Below are 23,133 nucleotides of genomic sequence, written 5' to 3'. Positions count from 1 at the left end.
AAATGTGTTTTCAATTAGTGATATCTACCAAGAAGAAAAATAAAGGAGAGTAAGAAACTATAGAGTGAAGGCTAGATGGAGGCTGTTCTTTGATATAAACAGCCTTTCTGATAGGGTGACACCTGAGAAAGACTTAAATGAGTACGGAGGGAAGCTGCATAGTTATTCAAGAAAACTGTCCCAGGCAGAAGGAACAGCTAGTGTGAAAGCCCTGGGGCTGGAGGTGCTCGAGGAGCCTAAAGTAGACCTGGCTGGAGGAAAGGATCAAGAATGGTGGCAGCCATTCTCAGCAGATCAAGGGCCACATCACCAGGAATTGGCAAGTCTGGGTTGGGTAGGTGTTTCAGATTTTATTCTGTGTTTCAAGGGAAGTCATGAGAAGTTCTCTGAGCATAGTAACACCATTAGATTTGTCTTCCTGAAAGGATTACTCTGGCTGCTGTGAGAGTGTTAGACCAAACACAGGCAAACATGGAAGCGGTAATTCACGTGAGAGCTGGTGAGGATAGACGGTGGTTGTAGCACTGGAGGAGTTGAACATGGTTGGATTTGGACAAAAGTTCGAATTCAGAACCAAAGGATTTGTTGATGGATTGGGTGTGAGTCTAGAGACAATAAGGTATCAAGAGGGATGATTCCAAGCCTTTTGGTGTGAGCCAAAAACAAAACAAAACAAAAAAAAAACCAACACCTCTTGAGGTAGACAAGATGACAAGAGTCCAACACAACCAGTTTTTCCTGCAGCATTAGAAGCGATTCAGGTTTCTGTCATCCAGCACCACATGAATGTATTCCTGTATTTTGGAGTCACATTGAAGGAAACGAAAAATAAATACCATGTCTTTAAACATTAAAACCACATTAGAGGCATGCAGGAATAATACAGACTGATGTAGACAACTACAGATTCCCGTCCTCCATATTTTACTCTCTCCTTTTATAGCAAACACATATTGAAATGAAGTGAAATGGCAGAAGGAATCACCAACAGGCTCCATGTTTTTCCCATTGTTCCTCCCTCCCTCCCTTCCTTCCTCTCTCCTCTGCCCATTTTCCCTATCTTACCCTTATGCACTGCCCTGCTACTCACAGAACATTAAATGTACAAATGTCACTCCACCCACCGTGAGCTGAACTTTTCCCCCTGATACACTCTATACTAACTGCCATGGTTGAGTTAGATGTTACAAACGGGGAACTAGCATTTTTTCAGAAAAGATGAATGAAAGTAAAAAGCTCTTTTTAATTTTCAGATACACAAACTGATACTTCACTTACATCCATACGTTTTATATGTAAATTTAGAGCAGACAGACAACCTTCCGAAATAATTTTATCAAGCAGTACCCAAGTAAAGTAGACCACTCATATACAGAAAACACGAACGCTGTCACCTGTAACTGAATTTAATTTCAACAACCCTAGCACAGTATATATTTGTCGGGAAATTGTTATTCCGTTTTATCAATAATATTCTTTGTGACATCCAGACCTTGAGGAGTACCATAGACAGTCTTTTCCAGCTTTCTTTTCAGTGGACTATGCTATTATGGAATTCATTTCATATTGGCTCATTGGGGACATGTTAACAAGGTACTAGACAGTTGATAGATAGGTTTCTGCTCTTCTGTCGGTAATTAAATTTGACAAGCAGTATTGCAGGATGCCTCAGGAAACAGAGGTTACTGTACACGAGGCTGTGTTAGCATCATGAGAATGTCTTCATTAGATGTCCCTTCGTGCAGCCGGAGGAACCCGGGATGATGTGGCTGGCACTGTGACTCTTCAGACATGGCTCATTAGTAGCTTGTTGTATTCTGATGTATTTCATTTTTAACACCGTTCCTGCCCGTTTTGGGACAAAAGCCGTAGAGAACATTCATTTTCCTTAGGTATGCCTGTTCTCATTCTTTGACATTCCATTCCTAATGGGAGTTCAGTGAAGAGAAGTGTTTTAAGTTGCTGGAGAATCATCTGTCTTCTAGTTGGTAACCCAGCAGACTAATGAATATGCATCAGAGTCCTCATCTACAGGAGGGAAAAATGATCTTCCATCTTGAGGATTCTCAAGGAGCCTCTCTCTTTACTCGGCATGTTCTAGATGGGTACATTTTAACTCATACTCATATTGTCCCTAAAATATTTTTAAAATAGGTAACACTTTTGAAATATGAAGATAAGTTTAGAAATAATTTCTTTTTGGTAAGGAGATAATTATGAATGAATGTCCATTAATTTTCCCTAGATGACATATTAATACTTTACATCAATTTCTCAAATTGTTAAGTGGAGGAAGGTTAAAATATTAAGGACTATAAATATTCTTTAAGTGGATGTGATAGTAAAGGACCTTCTTCTACACCTTACTGAATAGACATTCAGGTGATCAGTGGAAGCAACTGTATATAGTTATCGAATGTTTGCTTAATAAGTTGTTACTCTTTAGAATGTTAGTCTGTCGGTTCTTAGAATTTTTAAATTATAGTTTTAGACCATTCTGTCTAATTTGGAATTGAGATAAAATGAAACTGTTTTAGTTTTATTTCTTTTATTATTTTAGACTGATATAAGATACTCTGAACTATTGCATTTGCACCAATAATAATGATCATAAAGTTCCATTAATCTAGACACTGTTCAAATCGCATGTACATATTTAATTCTCACAAAACTCTTTGAGGAAAATATTATTACCCTCATATTATTAAATAAGAGGAAACTGAGGCAGAGAAATTTTAAAAGCAATTTTCCCAAGGTCAAATAATTATAAAGGAAAGAGTCAGAACTAGAACACAAGCAGTCTGCTGACTTTTAACTTTTAATGTTTTGCTGCTCAAAGGAAAAGTCAGTTTTGAACATTAAAAAATTAATTCGTATTTTGATAAAATTTATACACGTGTGTGGTTTAAAGAGGTAAATAAGAAAGCTTTATAAAAATTGATTTCCTGGAAACTTTTCTCATTTCCTATCCCTGCAGGCAGCCACTTTCAGGCTTTTAACAGAATCATTTGGTGTTTTTTTCCATATCTCTAAATAGCATGTTTCTTTGCTACTGCTTCATATTCCCAATTTTGGTGTTTCTTACTGACTTAACCACCACAAAAGGTGGGGATTTGGCCATCTTTCACACACCTCTGCATGCATCTTTTTGTTAGATCAATATTCTGTGTTTGTGTTCTCATGGCTATGTGTATGCTTGATGAATGAATTATCGAGCATATTTGATTTCCTTTCTTACACAAGTCTTTGTTCCCTGTCATTAATAATCATCTAGTTTATCATCTTATTACTTACTATGGATTTACCATACTTCATCCCCAAACTTTCACCAGTAGTTTAAATACCCTCAAAGACATTAACTCTTTCATATTGTTAAGTAAATTTTCTCCAAAGGTTCATTGATATGTAGGCTCACTATAGCCCATGACCTGGAAATCTCTCTTCAGCACGAATCTGGGGATCCTCTTTGCCTCTTCCTGGGGTGGTAGCCCTTGATCCTGTATATCATGCATACTTTTTCTTGGCTTTCTGCTCTGGCTGGCTGAAGCGTATTTGTCATTCATTACATGACAAAGTGTACATAGGAGACAAAAATTTGGGGAGCCTGATTCTCTGAACTTTTATCTCACTTTTATTAAAGTATTCATTTAAAAATTGCCTAGAGAGCCCTGGCTGCTGTGGCTCAGTGGATTGAGCATCAGCCTGCGAGCCAAGTGTCGCTGGTTTGATTCCCAGTCAGGGCACATTACTTGGTTGCACGTCAGGTCCCGAGTTGAGGGAGGCAACCACACAGTGATGTTTCTCTCCCCCTCTTTCTCCTTTCCCCTCTCTCTAAAAAGTAAATAAATAAACAAAACAACAAACAAATAAATAAATTATTTAAAAAAATAAAAATAAAAATTGCTTAGAAAATGATCTGGCACATAGCAAGCAAAAGATAGGTTTTTAGAAAATAATTTTATCTTTATCTTTGATAATTTAAAAAGGCATTAAGTCATTTTTAAAAGATTTTGGGAGCCATTGTTCCTTTGACTTCTGGGTTGCAATATGGGATTTGGTTCTTCTATTTTATTATTTTTTCCTATTTCCATATATTTATTATTTTCACTCAATATCTGGGGATGTTTTCCATTTTAACTTCAACCCTGTTACTGATCTTTTTCATTGTTGCTGTCCTCTTTTATACTTCAAGACCACTTCTTCTCTTTGTATGTTTTCTCATGGCATATTCTTTTTATTTCATAATGTAATGTATTTTTATCTTAGGACAGTAATGGTAGTTTATTTGAAGTGCTCTTCTCTTAATGAGTCCCTGAGTGCTCCTTATTGTTTCTGTGTATTAATTTATTAATATTTTTGGCTTCTGTATTTTATGTTAGAAGCTTCCTTCAAATGTTTGAGCTTGGCTCTTTGCTCATACGTAAGACCTGAACTATAAATCACTCATCAGAAGTTCAGTACAAATGGGTATGTGATGGTTGACAGTGGAATCCATTATAGGGTGATCTGGGCCATTCTCTTGGGGAAATACTTGATTGCCAATATCTGTAAATATTTTATTTTTAGTTCATTGCTTTCCGTAGAAAATACTGTTCTAAACACCTTCCCAGGGAATCTAAACTCATTTACAACATTCTGTTTGCTATATAAACTTATTTCCTGTGAATTCAATATTGAACTTTCACTCGGTTGTGTATGGTGTTCCCCGGTGTATGCCGTAAATGCCCCCTTTTCCCCTAGGTTGGTGGAGGGGCAGTTATGTAACTGAGCAGGGGATCTGGTGTTACTTAAAAAAAGAAATCTCACCAGAGGATATGTTTATTGATTCTAGAGAGAGGATGGGAGAGGGAGGGCGAGAAGGTAGGAGGTGGGAGAGCCAGAGAAAGAGAATGAGAGAGAAATATCCAGGTGAGAGAGAAACATTGACCAGCTGTCTCCCATAAACATCCTGACCATGGACCAAACCCTCAACCTAGGCACATGCCATGGCTCAGAATGAATCCTGCAACCTTTTGGTGTACAGGACGATGCTCCAACCCAGTGAGCCACCTAGCCAGGGCCCTGGTGTTACTTCTTAAAAGAGACCTTCAACCCATCTTTACCTGCCACTCTCAGAGGTATCTGGTGTTGCTCATTCCTGAGCCTTTTTGTGCAAAACAAATAGTCTCTTAACTTTTCTCACTCTTTGTGGTTAAGCTTTTTCAGATATGAAAAATCAATCATCAATCCCTCACCTGCTTTCCAGCATCCATTTTTGTTGTCTCCTCTGTCATTCTCCTTGTCCTTGTAGGTGTATAATTTTTTTAAAAATCCCCCTAAAATAAACATAATTTAATGCGATTTCAAAAAGGAACACATGCAAGTGCATGCATTTAACCAAGCATTATTACTTGGAAATGTTTTTGTGGCTACCTTTAGTTTTGTATAATTACAGTTTATCTGTTCGGTGCCTGACAGTCTACCATGATGATCTTGTTTTGTGTGAAACCCTTCCTTCCCTTCCTAGGGATAGGAGTGGGAGCAGAGGTAGCACATGGAGACATATAATAGAACAGAAGAAGAGAGAGCAGGTGTAGGGAAGAAGCACAAGCTTAGGCCCTGGCTGGTGTGGCTTAGCTGGTTGAAGTGTTGTCCCATGGACTGGGAGGTCATCAGTTTGATACCTGGTTGGGACACGTGCCTGGGTTGTGTGTTTGGTTCTTGGTCTGGGTGTGAATAAGAGGCAACCGATTGATGTTTCTGTCCCTCTTTTTCTCCCTCCTTTCCGTTCTCTCTAAAATCAGTAAGCATGTCCTCAGCTGAGGACCAAAAAGAGATGCACAAGCTTAGGAGGAAGAGGCCTGAGTTTGAATCTTCTGCTGACTTAACAGGAGTTATTAATCCACTATGAATATCACTTTCCTTATTTATTAATCAGTGAGAACAACACCTACCTCATAGCTGCCTTTTTTGGAATTGAGATAATAAGGTGTTATCTAACACAGCCTTGGATCTGGTGCCCAGTAGAGCCCACTTTCCATCTTGAAGGAAGGGAGAGCATTTGCAGGTGAAGGATGTAGAGGCTGGAGGGAATCTCTTCCAGAACAGTGGACAAAAATAGCTGGCTTCAGAAAGCCATCTCCAATTTCCAGATTCTGTAATTATTATCATAACCTTATTAAAGAAATTGGTTCACCCTGATTTAACAAGTGTGAGTGTATGTTTTAAGGATTATGATTTGGGGCAAATTGGAAATGGGAACATTTGGGAAAACCCACAGTGCATGGTTGCCTGAGCTGGTGTCAACGGTGTGGTGTGTGTGTGTGTGTGTGTGTGTGTGTGTGTGTGTGTGTGTGTGTGTGTGTATTGAACTAAAAACTGAGGCTGGCTTAACAGGAAGGGCTTAATTGGCTCATTCATCCAGCCATTATTAGCAAAAAGAGATTCTCTGGCCATATCCTGTTACGAGGAAAGCTTCTGAAATGTAAAAAGTGAAAAAAAAATTATGATTACACTTGTGAATAGTTCTTGGAAGATCATAGTCCTCCTAGATAGGAAGAGAGAATTTAGAGTGACTTAGTCAAGGCCTAGGTAGTATAAGAAAAGTATTCAATAGAGTTGTTCAAGTAGCTGTAAAGTTTATTTAGAAGGAAAGATAAAAAGTGAGCTGCCTCTAATTTACCTGTGATCTTGAGTCTTCACCTGTCTTCTTTCCAAGAAAGGCTAACGCTGCTTAAGCATTGATTTTGTGGCTAGACCATAATCTCCACTGTTTCCGACAAAAAGAAACAAAAAATGAATGAATGAATGAATGAATGAACGAATAATGTGAACTCCCAACCCCATCTTAATAACATTGTGTATGTGTGGTGGGGCGGCAGGGTGGGGGCAGGGCAGGGTTGTTCCTTTCCTAAGTGTAAACAATATCCAGAAAGCTCTTCTTGTCTTGTTTTTTTTTTAAAATTATTTATTTGTTTATTTATTTATTTTTAGATAGAGGGGAAAGGAGAGAGAGAGGGAGGGAAACGTCACTGTGTGGTTGCCTCTCACTTGTGCCCCAAACTGGGGACCTGGCATGCAACCTAGTCATGTGCCCTGACTGGGAATCGAACCAGTGACACTTGGCTCATAGGCTGATGCTCAATCCACTGAGCCACAGCAGCCAGGGCTCTCCAGAAAACTCTTCTTAGTGTAAAAATAAGTGTAGCTCTTCCTCAAAGGACTTTTATAGTCAATTTGGTATTGTGCAATTGTCTTGTCTTTTGGAAAACAAGGACAACATCTGTGGGTTACTGTAAGTCTGACTCTCCACAACTCTCAATGAGAACTGTGTATCTCCATCAACTCTTCTGTGGTTATTAAATAGTGATGGAGTGATAGGAGAAAATGTGTTAATTGGACAGTAGAGGAAATGGAACAAATTTTATGTGTATTGATCATTTTAGGAAAATCAGTAATAAAACAATGTTCATAACCAGGTGGTTCTATAGGAGAACATGAAGTGGATTTCAGGAGTTTTCTGAGAGAGAATGTTTTAAAAATTTTGCTTTTATTAAGGCAAAGCTTTAGTAGAAAGTAGTATTAGTCATTGAAAAGTTATTGTTTCTCTTTTTTTAAATGCACATTTCCCTTTTTAAAGCAGTTATCTCTCAAAACCTGGTGTTTTTATTTCAAAACCTTAAATGTTTCTCTGGTGCCTTCAGGGTAGCATAAATTTTCTTAGTTTGACATTCAAGTTTGTCTGTCCTCTGACCCCAATTTACTTTTCCCATTTGTCTGCCACTCTTTTCCTACATAGACCTTTCCTTTCAGCTGAACGCAGTGCTTAGTGTATCCTACAGGCCGTTTAATTTTGCCTCCGTCTCAGAACTCTTCTTCTTTCCTTTGCATATATTTGCTGCTAGCCCTTCTTTAAGGTTTGACAGAGCCCTTTCTTAATCATCATAGCCCAGGTACCTAGTCATTCCATCCTCTGTACTCTTCATGTCTCAGCTAAATCACTCAGGATCCATTTAGCAGCCCCTGGCAAGTCACATCTACCTAATGTGTTTAGGGTAACACTGCCAGGAATATAAGCTCCTTGAAGGCTGCAGGTTTTATGTTTGCTTCATGGAATTGTTTTCTTTCTGATATTAAGAGATCCACTTATATGTCGCTTGTCTGCCTATCTATCTAGTATTTTCTGCTGTCTATTCCCATTGGAATATAAGTTCCAAAAGATGTAATGAGACTTGCCAAGGTCACAGAAGTCTTTCATAGTAGACAGTTGGCTCTGGTGCCCACAGCCCCATGGAGATTGTCAGGGACCCCATCATTGCCACTTCTAATTTTATTTAACCTCTCAACAAGATATGGATGCTGCCAACCACTCACTTCTTGAATATTTCACTTCTGTTGGCTTCTGTGACATTTTCTCCCCATTTCCCTCCTGCCACTTAGATTATTTCTTTTCTAGTCACCCCTCTTTAATAATTCAAATATTGATGATATCCCAGTTTTGTCATATTTTTTCTGTGCTTTCTCTACAAGCATCTAACCAGCCTAGTATTTCCTGACCTTAGAGGCACGAGACATTACACTGTCCCAGTCAGTTGTGACATATGTCAAAACCACTCACTGATTCATAAACCTTAAGTTACAAGCACTTATGAATGACTGGCTTTTTAAAAATAATTAGATCCATCTGAAAATTACCATTATAAGGATGTCACAGTCATTCATTTACATTTTAATAGTATAAACTTGCTTGTGTGAGGAAAGGTGGAATTAGAGTGAGCCGGAAGTGAATTGCTTATAATTCATTGCCTATTTTATGTTGGCTGAAAATATCCTTGAACTATGGTTATTGATGTGTCATTGATAGTTACACCAATTCTGAAATGTAATGTGTAGACTGCAGATTTAAGTTGGGTTTGCTTCTTTGATTTACCCACGAAGGAAGAGAGATGAAAGCGGTGTATGTATGCATCTACACATGCATAGCCTAGAAATGAGAATGAGGCTGTAGTTACAGTTTCCAAATCAAAGGCAATGTGCTCATCCAAATGCCATGTGCCATGAAATTATTTATATTAACATCATAACTAACTATGACATGCTATATTTTTAACCATAAAGTATGAGTTATTTTTATCTTTAGTAGCACGTGCTTACTGTTTATAATTACCAGAATTTGCTCTTTAAAATATTGTTTTATATCATTGTTATATGTCATTAACCTATATGTTTTTCCTCAAAAAATGATATTCTGAGATCATTACATAGATGATTTTACTCATCTTTTGTAAATATGACCTATAAAAGCCTCTTGGGAACAGTGCTTTATTTGACCAACTACTTCAGTTGTGTGTGTTTGGTTTTCATTACAATCTGAGTATACTCCAGGGAGTGTGTCTCATATGAATGCCATTCATCATCTGTCATAACAGAAGAAAAGTTGAAAACCTTGGCTTGAAGCTATTTTATATACTCCCGTATGGTTAACTCTCTTCCATGCGTGGATTACCTATGAATCTCTATCATTACCCACAATTCTTTCTCTGGACCTGCAGATATATATTAAGCCACCCACTGGGCATCTTTATGTGGATGTTCCAACAGGCTCCCAAAACACATCACAGCTGAAACTGAACTCACTTCTAACCTATTTCCCAGCCCAAACTGTTCTTCCAGTGTTGTGTATAGTATTCAATGTCTCCCAGGTGACTAGCCTAGTTTATTTACCTCTTAAATGTCTCTGGAAGTATTTCTGTTCATTCTCACTGCCTTCAACTTAGCACAACTGCTCATCATTTTCTGTTGGGACCATTTCATCGCTCAGTGGTTCTCAAATTCCAGCATGTATCCAAATCATTTAAATGTATATTATTAGATCCCAACTCCAGACTCAACTCCAGACTTTCTGATTAAATAAGTCTAGGAGAGTTCTAAGAAATGGCATTTTAAACCAGTTCCCAGTGATCTTGATGCTGCTACTCTAGGGGTCCCTTTTTGAGAATCACAGTGACAGCCTCTTCAATCTACCTGTCACCAGGCTGGCCACCTTACTGTTTATCCTCCAGATTGTCCTTCCAAAGTATCATTTTTAAAATACAAGTCAGATTATGTCTCTCTCTTACTTAAAACTTTTTTACTGTGTCAACATCACACTTGTGATAGACTTGGTTGAACTTCTGCTGCTCAAATATGTGAAACCATGGCACTTTCATCATGCTAAACCTACACAACATATATCTTGTTTTTGTTCCATTGAGGATAGGAGCTTTTTCCATGGTCCAGGAATGTAGGTCAGTCTGACTATTAAAATCTCAACTGCCATCCAGACCCAAAGGGTTTTCTTTCCTTTTTATTCATACCTTTAAAAGATTTCTTCTCTTTTCTGGTGTTATGAAGAGGACTGGAGTGTATGCTTATGTAAGGGTGTCTGTTGGTAGGAAAAAAAAAAAAAAGCTGTGTATCTGGATCTGGGTCATTTTTCTGCCAGTGTTTTCTCCTGGTATTATCATTTGCCCTAGCCTCTGGCACTGATGGTGGACAGCTGTTATCTCTCTTATTTGACATATTAAGTGACAAACAGGTACCCAGCTGGCTCTTACTCTACAGCCATTTTATATCAATTTTTAGGAAGAGAAAGCAGTACTGCTTCCCTTTTTGACTACCGGCAGGATGTCTCCAAGCATGGCCAGTGCTGGCTCTGATCTCACAGGGCCTCGTGAGGAGGTAAAGACAGGCCCTTGATATGCAAAGTGTGGTAAGGCCTCTAGCAATCCTTGGGAAAACTCTCCTCACCTACTGCCATTCTCTGTTCATTCACAGTGATATGAATTTGTTGGCTCTGTGATAAACTAGTTTCTTCATCTGTAAAGTGGGGACTGCCATGCCTACCTTGGTGGGTTAGGATGATTCGTGTAAAATATCCAGCACAGCACCTTAGATGGGGGGAGTGTTCCATCATGGTAGACCTTATTAAGTCTGCATGTTCATCATTTGGATTTTAACGGCCTTTTGGAAGTCTTCATAAGTAAGTCACCTGCCTCCTCCAATAGTCACTAACCTGTATCAGGGCTTTGGTGACTGACAGTCAAATATTTGAGAGTGGGATTGTGACAGGTTTATAATGAAAGATATGCTTAATTTTCAATAAAATGGCATAGCTAGGATGGCTTTGGGAAGTGTATAAGTTGCCTGCTTTCCAGGGTTGATGGGTTGATTTCTAGAAATATCAGATATTAATCCTTGTAGCTCTGAGCTGGGAGAATACATTAAATAACATTCTACCTCATAGTGAAAAAAATCAAACCAAAAACACAGTGAAACATGAGCACAACCTGTTCAAAGGGTTAAATAGAAAAATACAACAATATCAAGTGTTGGTGAGGGTGTGAAAAGCTATTATTTTCTTACATTGTTGATGGGAATATAAAATGGTACAACCATCTTGAAAAGTGTTTTATTTTGTTTTTAAGTTAACAACAATAAAAAGGAACAAACTCCAGTAGGCAGAAACTTACTAAGGACATCGTTGAACTCAGCACCATCAATCAACTGAATTTATTTGACATCTATAGATTACTTCACCCAACAAAAGCAGAATACACATTCTTCTCCAGCCCACATAGAACATTTACCAAGGTAGACCGCATTCTGGGCCATAAAGTACACCTTACCATATTCAAAAGACTTCAAATCACACAATGACTGCTCTCAGGCCACAGTGGAATTAAACTAGAAATTAATGACAGAAAGATAGCTGGGAAATCCCAAAATAAATGTGGAGATTAAACAGCATGCTTCTAAATAACATATGAGTCAAGAGATCTCATGAGAAATTTAAAAGACTTTGAACAAAGTGAAAATACAACTTAACATAGTTTGTGGGAAGCAGTGAAAGAATGCTCAGAGGGAAATATATAGTAATGAATGAATATAGGGAAAAGAACAGAAGACCTAAAATCAGTATCTAAGTTTCCACCTTAGGAATCTAGAAAAAGGAGAGTAAATTAAATCCAAAGTTAGCAGAAGAAAAAGAACATGAAGAATTCAAGAAGAAACTAATGAAAAGAGGAAATCATTAGCGAAAATCCACAAAACCAAACACTGTCTTTGATAAGCCTCTAGTTAGGCTAACTAAGAAAAAAATGACACGAATTAATCATATAAGAAATGAAAGAGGTAGCCTCACTATAGATCCTATAGATATTAAATGGACAATAAAGGAATGCTGTGAACAATTTCATGTACATAAATTTGATAACCTAGACAAAATAGACCAATTCTTTAAAAGACACAATTTGCCAAAACTCACACAAGAAGAAATAGACAATCTGAATAGGCAATACAAGCATACCTTGTTTTCTTGTGCTTTGCTTTATTGTGTTTCACAGATGTTGTGATTTTTACAAATCAAAAACGGGACCCTCTGCTAAGGTCCTCACTATGACTCACTTCATTGTGACATTCACTTCATTGTGGTGGTCTGGAATAAAACTCCCAATATCTCTGAAGTACACCTCTATATAAAGGGTAGAGAAAAAGTAGGTTTACAGTTGTTTGTATGGAAAATAATACAATAATTAGTAAATAATAATATAAGAATAAGCTCTGTGTTTTGCTTATTCACAACTATAAGCCTTCCTTTGCCCCACTCTGTATTTTAAAACTTGAGTCAATACTTAATAGCCTTTCACAACAAATTACCAGGTGGGTTCACTAGTGAATTCTATCAAACATCTAAGGAAAACATCATACCATGCCTTGGCCAGGTAGCTCAGTTGGTTAGAATGTCATTCTGATATGCCAAGGTTGGGGGTTAGGTTTCAGGTCAGGGCACATACAAGAAGCAACCAATGAGTGCATGAATAAGTGGAACAGCAAATCAATGTTTCTCTCTTTCTCTCTCAAATCAATAAATAAAAATTTAAAAAATTATACCAGTTCTATAAACATATTTCAAAGGATAGAAGCAGAGGGAGTACTTTGTAACTCATTTTATGAGATCAGCATTACCCTAGTAATAAAACCAGATGAAGATATTATAAGAAAAGAAAACTACAGGCCAATATTTCTGACGAGCACAGATGTGAAAATCCTGAACAAAACATTGGCAAATTGAATCCAACAATGTATAAAAAGAATTATACATCACAGTCAAATGAGATTTATCCCAGATATGCAAGGCTGGTTGAACATTTGAAAATAAATTTATACAAAGTAATATTGAATATAAACTGTAATTGAAAAAAAATCAATTCATGTAATCCATCACTTCAACAGGCTAAAAAAGAAAAATCACCTGGTTATATCAATACATGCAGAAAAGCATTTGACAAAACCCAACACCCATTCATGATAAAAGCTCTCAGAAATAGATGGTAATTTGAGGCATTTCCTACTTGGCACTATGGCTACTCTCAGACCCCTCATGAAACCCAAGATTGTCAAAACAAGGACCAAGCCAGGCGATCACATATCCTAATTGTTTCTTATGCTTACAAAGAAATAGCTAGGATCTTATGCCGAGGCCTTGAGACTGAAAACAAGCAAACAAACAAAAATTAACAAAAATTTATATAACGACTTTTTAAGGATGACCCAGGATACTTTATGCTAATATAGCTTTCTACTTCTCTACCTGTAATAATGTTGTCTCACATCACATCACATGAAGCAAAGATATGCAATAATTAAAATGCTTATGATTAAAAAAAATAGGACCAAGTTCATTTGGCCCCAGTAAGACCAATATGTCAAAATTAAGTGTAACTGGCAGAAACCCAGAGGCATTGACAATAAGGTGTACAGAGATTCAAGGGCCAGATCTTGATGCCCAACATTGGTTATGGGAGCAATACAGAAACAAACACATGCTGCTCAGTGGCTTTTGGGAGTTCCTGATCCACAACGTCAAGGAGCTTGATGTGCTGCTGATGTGTAACGAATCTTACTGTGCTGAGATTGCTTACAATGACTCCTTCTAGAACTACAAAGCCATTGTGGACATTAGACTCACCAATCCCAATGCCAGGCTGTGCAGTGAAGAAAATAAATAGACAGCTTGTGCGTGCACTGTATTTGTGTTAATAGAGCATAAAATTCCACCAAAAAATAAAGGGTAACTTCATCAAATTGATTTAAATAATACCTACAGATATCCTACAGCTAACATCATACCTCATGATGAGAAACATGGATCTTTCCCACTAAGATCAGGTACAAGTCAAGGATGTTCCCTCTTACTACTTTCTTTCATTACTATACTGGAATTTCAAACTAACACAGTAAGACAAGAGAAGGAAATGAACACAGATTGAGAAGAAAGACATAAAATATTTGCAAATAACAAGATGGTCTGTGTAGAAAATCTGAAAGAATTGATAAACAGAAAAGCTCCTTCAACTGATAAGTGTTTATAGTAAGATTTCAGGATGCAAGATTAATATGTAGAAGTTAATTGGTTTCCTGTATACCAGCAATGAATAAGTGGCATTTGAAATTAAAGATACAACATGAGTTACATTAGCATCCCCCAAAATGAAATACTGAGGAATAAATCAAACAATATGTATGAGATCTACATTAGGAAAACACAAAACTCCAATGAACAAATTCAGGGAAGAACTGAATAAATTGAGAGATCTTCTATCTTTATGAATAGGAAGACTTAGTATATTCAAGATAGCAATTCTTCCCAACTTGATCTATAGGTTCAGTGTAAAGTTAATCAAAATCCCACCAAAGTCACTTTGTGGATATTGACAAATTGATTCCAGAGTTTGTATGGAGAGGCAAAAGACCCAGAATAGCCAACACAATATTGAAGAAGAACAATGTTGGAGGATTGACAGTATTTGACCTCAGGACTTACTATAAAGCTGTAATAATCAAGACAGTGTGGTATTGGTAGAAAAACAGATGACTAAAGTAATGTAAGAAAGAGATCCCAGAAATGGACCCACATAAATTGTCACCCAGTCTTCAGCAAAGGTAGTACAATGGAGCAAAGATAGACTTTTCAACAAATGGTGCTGGAAAAGCTGGACATCCACATGAAAAAAAAAAAAAAAAAAAAAAAAAAAAGGACTAGACACAGACTTGAAACCCTCCACAAAAATCAACTCAAATGGATCATAGACTTATATGTAAGATGCAAAACCATAAAACTTCTTGAAGGTAACATAGGAGAAAACTTAGATGACTCTGGGTATGGCAATGACTTTTTAGATACAATACTAAAGGAAGGATCCATGAAAGAAATAATTAAGAAGCTAGACTGAATGAAAATGAAAAAAACAACTCCTCTGCAAAAATACAATAGCAAGACAATGAGAAGACAAGACACAGTTGGGAGATATTATTTGTAAAAGGCACATCTGATTAAGGACTGTTACCCAGAATGCACAAAGAACTATTAAAACTCAACAATAGAAAACATCCTGATTAAATATGGGTCAAAAACCTTAACAGATACCTCATGGAGAATATACAGATGGTAAGCACATGAAAGGATGCTTCACATCATTTGTCATCAGGGAAATGTAAATTAAAACAATAGTTAGAAACCACTACATGCCCATGAAAATGGTCAAGAGCTGGAACGCTGCCAACACCAAATGCTAGGGAGAATTTGAAACAACAGGAACCCTCATTCATTTCTGGTGGGAATGCAAAATAGTATAGCCACTTTGGAAGACAGTTTAGCAAGTTTGACAAAACTCAGTCATTACCATAGGACCCAGCAGTTGTGCTCCTTGTTAGTTACCCAAATGAGTTGAAAACTTATGTCCACACAGAATCTGCACATGGGTGTTGATAGCAGCTTTATTCATACCTGTAAAACTTGGTAACAATCAAGATGTCCTTTACTAGGTGAGTGGAGAAACAATGCTCTATCCAGCAACGGAATATATTATTCAGTGCTAAAAAGAAATGAGCTATCAAACCATGAAAAGACATGGAAGAGACAAAACTGCACGTTACCAAATCAAAGAAGCCAATCTGAAAAGGCTACAATAATATATGATTCCAATTATATGAAGTTCTGGGAAATGCAAAACTATGGAGACACTAAACTGATCAGTGGTTATAGGGGTTACGGCAGAGAGAAGAATGAATAAGCAAAGCAAAGAGGATTTATAGGTCTGTGATACTACTCTGTATGATACTATAATGATGGATACATGTCATTAGAATTTGTCCAAACTCAGAATGTACAATACCAAGAGTGAACTCCAATGTAAACTATGGACTTTCAGTGATAATGATATGTATATGTAGGCTCATCAATTGTAACAAATGTGCCAGTCTGATGGGCAATTTTGACAATGAAGAAGGCTGTGCCTTTGTCAGGGCAGGGACTGTATGGGAAATTTCTGTACCTGCCATTCAATTTTGGTGTGAACCTAAAACTGCTCTAAAATATGAGCATAAAGTCAGTTTTGTTTTTTAAAGTATATCATACAGAGCTTAGCACACTGAATGTATCTAATGAATTATTATCCAATTTCAAAATATATTTTCAACAGTGTAACACATCACATCTCTTGAGTTCTCTGTCTCTCTGACAGCAATAGAATGTCTGTCCAAAATAGAATACAGGGAAGGTGGAACAATTGTGACTTAGGCAAGAACTACAGATTTAGAATTTTATCAAAAGAAGCCAATTCAAAACAAGAGCAAGAGCACATATATTTACATAAATTAAATTAATCTCCAGTTAATGATCATGGCAGTGAAGATGCTGCCAGCTGCCAGTTGCTTTATGAAGGCTATGTTCTGATCTACAATTCTGAGCCATTCTTGGGAGATTTTACTTGGCAACGAGGCCTCACTGAGGAGCTTCTCATTTCAATACAATATTCCTCCATCAGCCACATATGGTGGGCGGCACACTGTGACCATGATTCCTGGGGATGACATTGGGCCTGAACTTATGCTGCATGTCAAGACTGTGTTCAAGTATGCATGTGTCCCTGTGGACTTTTGAGGAGGTGCCCAATAATTCCACTTCCCGTGAAGAGGACGTTCACGATGCCATCTTGGCAGTTCATCAGAACCGTGTGGTCCTGAAGGGCAACATCGAAACTGACCACAGCCTGCCACCATCTCACAAGTCCTGCAACAACATGTTTTGTACCACCCTAGATCTCTACACTAATGTCATCCATTTTAAGAGTCTGCCGGGTATGGAGACCCAGCACAAGAACATAGCCATCTTCGTTGTTCGGAAAAACAACAGAGGCTGAATACAGCAACCTGGAATATGAGAGTGTGAAGGGAGTGAGAGAGAGTCTGAAGATCATTACAGAGGCCAAGTCTTTGTGTATCGCCGAATATGCCTTCCAGCTGACCCAGGAGAAGGGGCGCAAGAAAGTGACCGCTGTGCACAAGGCCAACATCATGAAACTGGGAGATGGTCTCTCCCTCCAGTGCTGTAGGGAGGTGGAGTCCCACTATCCTCAGATCACCTTTGAAGCCATAATTGTGGATAACATTACCATGCAGCTGATACCCCAGGCCCAGCAGTTTGATGTCATGGTGATACCCAGTCTTTATGGCAACATCGTCAACAATATCTGCACAGGGTTGGTTGGAGGGTCAGGCCTCGTGCCTCGTGCCAACTATGGTGCCATATATGCAGTGTTTGAAACAGCTGCACGGCAGTCAGGCAGGAGCATCACCGATAAGAACGTGACCAACCTTACCGCCATGCTGCCTGAGGCCTGTGTCATGCTGGCTTACCTCCAGCTCCACTCCTATGCTGCTTCCATTCACTCTGCAGTCCTGGCATCTGGAGAACAAAGGTGTCCGTACTCCAGACATCGGAGGCCAGGGCACTACATTGAATGTCATTAATAATATCATCAACCACACCAGTGAAGTCAATTAAATGGACAGTGCTTCAGAGGATTAGCTATCAAAGACCTTTGTGACCCATTTTTAGCTTACTCAACCCACTGAGACGCCCTGCCCTACTGTGAGTATGGACTCTTAGAACAAACTAAAACTAGCTTCTGCTTCAACTCAGCAAATAAGTCTGATTTTTTTCTATTAAATTAAAACACCATAAATATTGGTCGTTTAAATTTGCCAGACCTATTGAGCTATTTATTGAGGAAGTCTTCTCTATTTTAATCCACCATTCATACTTTTCTATGATATGATAAATTAAATAAGTCAGAGCTGTTTGGAGAGTCCTGTGGCTTTCCCCAAACTTGGCATATGTATTTTCTCTTTGTGTTATTAAAATTCAGGAAACCAGCCTACAGTGAAGTCTGGCTTCTCTCTAGAGGTTGTTAATGAGCTAATTAGTGCAATAAAATTTGCCTACAAAGTATACATTGTAACCTCAATAATAAATAAAGTACTAGAGAGCTGAACTAGTGCAGAGTGAATCCACTCCCTCTTAGATATGCCATTTTGTTTCCCATTGTCTGGTTTATGTTAGGAAAGTATTTTTCTTGTGTAAATTTTCATGCATGGACATCCCTGGATACAGCGGCTCTCCTGGAGGCAGAGTCTTAAATTCGTTCCAGGTGGGCTTGAGAGTCTATGAGGTCAAATCCCTCATTAACAGGTACTGGGCCCATGATTCTTTGATGGACTTTAAACTCCATGCTTAATGCTTCACAATCTTTTATGATTTACTTTCTTTTAGTCTGTCTTTCAAAGACTGTACATGAGGAAAATGAAAAGCACTGAGCTAATTTACATGTTTAATGTCATCTTACTCTATTTTATTTACAGTATTTTGAAGTTCATAGTTGGGAAACAAAAAAATGATCATTGTATTAGCACTTGGAAATTATTATTACTCAATTAAGAAGTAAAAACAATGACTATAAAACCTTAGAGTAGTTCTTTCAGCAGGAATGGCCTGCAGGGGAAAGTAAAATTGAGAAAAACTGAATCTTTAATATTTTGGAAACCTCTGTGTCTCAGCCATGACCTTCAGACACTACCATGGTTCATGGACCACAAGTTAGACATTGAACTTAAACCTCAGTTCCTCATGGTTTCCGAAAGACTCTGGAACCTTGATCTCACCTGTCCTCATTATGTACAAAGTCAGGGCCAACGTTTGGAAAATGAAAAGCTAATATATGGGGATTCAGTTTGAGGAGGAAATGACTACTTTAACTCTTTCCAGAGTCTTTCTTGTAGAAAAGGGCAAGCAGGAATCAGTCAATTGTAAACTAATCGCGATGTTTTCTTTATTGAGCACTGGACATGTCCATGGCCAGAGCTGCCACTGGCCCCTATGTGCCTTCCTCTGGGTAGACCTAGACCTGTAGCAGAGCCATGGTTTGATGAACGGTTGAAGGGTTGGACTTTGGCCTGAAGTCCTCCCACTTCCAATGCTGCACGAACCCTTACTACCTTAACCTACATCACCTACTCTGTACCCCTTTTTCTTATCTATGGCTAGTGGAATTTATTCATGGTACAACCAGCCCGACTACAAACAGGAGCCCAGCTCTTGGCTTCTATCTGACAATGGGAGTTATGCTGGTAGGCACATTTGAGCTGAAGTTCCCCTCTCTGTTAAGGATGGTTATCTCCAGAATCTTCCCACAGTTCTTGGACCAGATAGCTGTGATAAAACCTAGTATACCATAGTGGAGTTTCCCATGTATCAGTGTTAGCTTTTTCTCACGTTAACTACGAACATCTCTAGGGCCAATACCATGTATTCTTTTTCTTGTCCGCTACAGCCCCTAACATAATGACTGGTACATACAAAATAATGTATATTTATTGAATCAACAACAAAAAAAAAACTAATGATATGACTAATACTGTACCCATTTCTTATATGTAAAGTGAGATAATAACTTTACCTACCTCGTAAGGTCCTTGAGACGACTGAGAAAATGCACAGGAAGCTGAGAGCACCACACCTGTCACATGGTTAAGTGCTTGGTGTATTTTAGAAATTATTATATTAATCACTATCCCTGTATGCCGTTCTAAAATCACATTCTGAATTATATTAATTCATTACTGTCTTTGGAACTTAGTGGCTAAGTTGCTCCCTTTGCTCTTTTAGTATGGGTTTGAAACTGACTTAACTAGGGGCGCAAATCATATTTGCTGATTCGTCAAGTCCCTTTATCTCCTTTTCGTTTCTTGAATCCAGCCACGTCTCAGCTTTCTCACTGACGCCTCCTTTCTCATTCGTCTTTCTCATCCTGGGTAACTTCCTAATATCTGTTACCTCTAACTTGTGTCCTGCCTATCATTTAGCCTCCTTAAGTCTATTTTATACAACATATTCAGTGTGACCTTTCCAAAAGGAAAATAGGATCATGTAGCTTCCTCACCTAAAACCTCTTATTCAATGGCGTTCCTTTGGCCTTAAGAGAAAGTGAGCTGAGCGTAGCATGAAAGGCCTCCCATGTCCTGACCTCTGCTTCCTTCTCCATGCTCACCATTGCACTTCCTTCTCCCCACCCCAGTACTAGCCCAGCGGGGTACTCCAGAGAGAGGGCTGCATTCATTGTTAAGTGTTCTATACTCTTTCTAGTTCAGGCCTTCGCACATGGCCTTGGTGCCGCTCCCCTTCAGGAGATGATCTCATCCTAGAGGACTAAGCTTAATCATCCCGACCTTCGGGAAGCCCTCCTTGACTAACTCTCTTCCCATTCTCTGCTGAGATTGAGGGGAGTCACTCTCCCAGCTCCTCCAGAGCTCCCTGTATATCCTGCCTGGTGTTTCTCTCTCACTGTCATTACAGGCTTTCCTTCCTGCTAACCTTACCGCTTAGGGCATTCCTGGGCCACAGGAGTGATTGAGTCAGCACTGGGGCATCAGCACCAAGGACAGGGACAAGCTCTTAGTTTATACTCACTCTATAAATATGTATGAAAAGAAGATAGGAAGGAAGGTGACAAGAAAGGAAGAATGGCCTGAACTCACAGCGGGGAGTGGGAGACTGGAAGAACTAAACTATCGCAAAATACTCCTGTTGGCTTCTGCGAACCTTTCTTTACAAGCTAGCTCCTCTTAAAACAACTCTAAAGCCCTCAAGAAAGCAAAACAGGTGGTTGGCAGGCAGCCTTTGTTTCCTGAGATTTTTTTCTTTTTTCCCTTTTTATTGAATGTATTGGGATGACACTGGTTAATGAAATTATACCGTTTCAGGCACACAATTCTACAACGCATCATCTGTACACTGTATCGTGTGTTCACCACCCCCAAGGCAAGCCTCCTTCCATCACCATTTATCCCCCCACCCCCTCCTTCACCTCCCTGCACCCCCCTTCCTGAGAAGATTTCTGTACTACATTTATTGGACAATTTTTTTTAGCCTTTATCAGTTTATTCTGCTTTGTTTAAAGACCTGATGTTAATAAGAATAGCAACTACAAACTGTCTGATTTTTCACTAAATTAACTCCTCCTCCTTATGGCTCTGTCTTAGTTCAGGGCCTTACAAATCATTCACTCACTTAGGTTGCATAGCTGACGTTTGTCTCAGCTCTTCTACACAGGAGCTCTGTGTCATTGGATAAATCACTTAATTTCTCTGATCTCTAGTTTGTTCATCTGTAAAATAAAGGTAAATACTTACCTTCAATTTAATTTTGAAAATTAAATAAGATTGCTTTAGTAGTTTGTGACTGCATAAGAAACCACTTCAAACTTAGTGGCACTTAACACAAGTGATTATTGTCATGACCAGATGGTACTACTTCTCATCAGTATATTTTCTCAAGGACTGTTAAAAGATATCTAACCTCAAATTCTGACATCAGTAAAGTTCAGTACAAAGTTAGACAGCTAGACAGTATTATTTTTTAAATATCTCTACTCACCATCATCTTCAGTTTTCCTTGAGGTCTGGTATGCAAAATCTTGTTAGAGGACAGCTCTCGATTTTGGGGAGAACATGTATCTGTTTCAAAGGCCAACAGAGGAGACTTCTCTCAGAACTGAGGACCAGGAAATCCTGTGTTTTCCACCATGAATTTGTGTCCTCCTCCTACTAGATAATATGAGGTACATAATCCATTGCTGATTTCCCACATAGTCTTGGTTACTAGGGAACGCAGGTAAAAGCCTGAAACATTTTTTTTCTCGCTATGAAGTTTTCTCTTTTCAGTCTATATTATTTTGATTTTAATTTATTTTGCTTTATTCTCTTATATTTTGTTTTACTATGCATCATTTAAGCAAAAGAAGAAGTTCAGATATCTGGATATACAAGAAGTATTGTGGAAAGAAATGCAAATTAACATATTTAATTATTTAAGGCTGTGGCTAAAACACACCAAAGTTAAACACAAAAGGCAAAACTGGGTTCTGCACTTTCACATTCTTTTTCTTCATTCCAACCCATTTTCAACATAGCTGCTTCTCAAGATTTTGGGTGACCTATATAGTTCAGGATGGGAAAGGCAGAATATCCAGATAAATGAGACTATTTGCTGCCTGAACCAAGCATCAAAAACTGAAGAGGGATGACATTTCAAAAAATGGTAAATCATAGTCAAATTATTTTTTATAGTAATGGCAGACAAAAAGAGACAAAACTTACAAATGAAGTGTCTATTAAAGCAAGAGAATAACTAAGATAATGTATAAAGTAGAAACAAAGCAATACTGACTTTTGAAAATAGGAAAAATTTGAAGAAATTGATCCAGTTCTGGGTCATTACAGAGATTGCAAAACACTGATAGTGTTACTAAAGGCTCAGTTGGGAATATGCAAAATATCTGCTGGAAGCTGATTATAGAGCTAGACATTTTTTGAAGGTAGCACTTGCTCCTTGGAGTTTCCCTGACAGCTTGCACAACATGGGGACTCAATATGGTAAAGTGTTATTCACACCAAAATGCATTTGCTTATGCTGATATGGGAAGCTACATGTATTACATTTGTGATTGTTCCATGAAGCACAAGTAAAAGAGAACGGAGACATATTTCAAAGACAAAAAAAATGACTCAACTTCACAAAAGCAATTTAAAAAATTGGAAAGCCTTGCTACCAATATTGTAAATGCTTAAAAACTAACATAGCCTTAGTAAAAGAAGTTTCTGTTGAGGAAGACTAGTCTTCTAATCAGCCTCTGATTTGCTATAGTTAATGCGAAATTTAGTTCATGCAAAATGGATGTAAATGAGTGAATATTGCTACAAAGAGGGAGAAAAAATACA

At 38.2% G+C, this 23,133-nt stretch overlaps 1 protein-coding gene and 1 pseudogene across 2 annotated transcripts in view; both read left to right on the top strand.

Moving 5' to 3' along the window:
• Window positions 1-23,133, top strand: part of NELL1 (neural EGFL like 1) — a 755,205-nt gene that overhangs the window by 483,072 nt on the left and 249,000 nt on the right. The gene's annotated exons all lie outside the window — the stretch shown is intronic.
• Window positions 16,700-17,863, top strand: LOC150018072 (isocitrate dehydrogenase [NAD] subunit gamma, mitochondrial pseudogene; annotated as a pseudogene).

Source organism: Furipterus horrens, unplaced genomic scaffold, assembly GCF_987537825.1.
Source record: "Furipterus horrens unplaced genomic scaffold, mFurHor1.1.pri manual_scaffold_2, whole genome shotgun sequence".
NCBI lineage: Eukaryota > Metazoa > Chordata > Mammalia > Chiroptera > Furipteridae > Furipterus > Furipterus horrens.
This window is presented reverse-complemented; position numbering and strand designations above follow the sequence as displayed.